The sequence below is a fragment of the Nannospalax galili genome, unplaced genomic scaffold (assembly GCF_000622305.1).
Source record: "Nannospalax galili isolate Female #2095 unplaced genomic scaffold, S.galili_v1.0 scaffold188, whole genome shotgun sequence".
NCBI lineage: Eukaryota > Metazoa > Chordata > Mammalia > Rodentia > Spalacidae > Nannospalax > Nannospalax galili.
In genome coordinates, this window is record NW_008360325.1 from 1,397,355 (window position 1) to 1,398,183 (window position 829).

An 829-nucleotide genomic window follows, 5' to 3' on the forward strand; every position below is an offset into this window, starting at 1 on the left:
CGCCGCCGGCCTTAGCAACGCCCGCGCGCCCGCGGCCCTCGGGGCCCCGCCCCCCTCCGCGCGCGCACGTCTCCACGCGCGCACGCACGCCCCGCCCGCGTCCGGGTCTTTCCGGGTCAGGAAGCCAGGCGCGAGGTGAAGGTTCCCGGGCCCCCAGCTCCTGGCAGCAGGCGCCCACGAGCGCAGGACCTCGCGCCTGAAGACCCCGGCTTGCCCGCGGGCACGTGCTCTGTGGCACGGCCCGTGCACGCTCAGAACCCACGGCCCCGTCTCCACGCGCGCACGCACGCCCCGCCCGCGTCCGGGTCTTTCCGGGTCAGGAAGCCAGGCGCGAGGTGAAGGTTCCCGGGCCCCCAGCTCCTGGCAGCAGGCGCCCACGAGCGCAGGACCTCGCGCCTGAAGACCCCGGCTTGCCCGCGGGCACGTGCTCTGTGGCACGGCCCGTGCACGCTCAGAACCCACGGCCCTCCACGCAGACGTGCTCCCCCGACTCTGCACGCGTTTGCCCCTCGACACAAGCACGCCCCTCTCATGCACAGGCTCTTGCACACGCGCCTGCAGGACACGAAGCTGGGGGAGCGATCTATCCGACCCTGGCTCTCAAAGGTTTAGTAGAGTTCCTCCTTGGATCCTCCCACGCACCCAGGAAGCTGGGTCTGGGCCCCGCGTGGACAGGGTGGCCAGTTTGCCACCAGCACCCAGAGATCTCGGCTGGCCTGGGCCTCTGGTAGATGCTGTTGCCTGGTGCACGCCTCTCTTCCATGCCAGGGACGCCCATTTCTCCAGGGACCTTGGCCTGTCACCAAGGATTCAATTAGGCTCCCCAGGA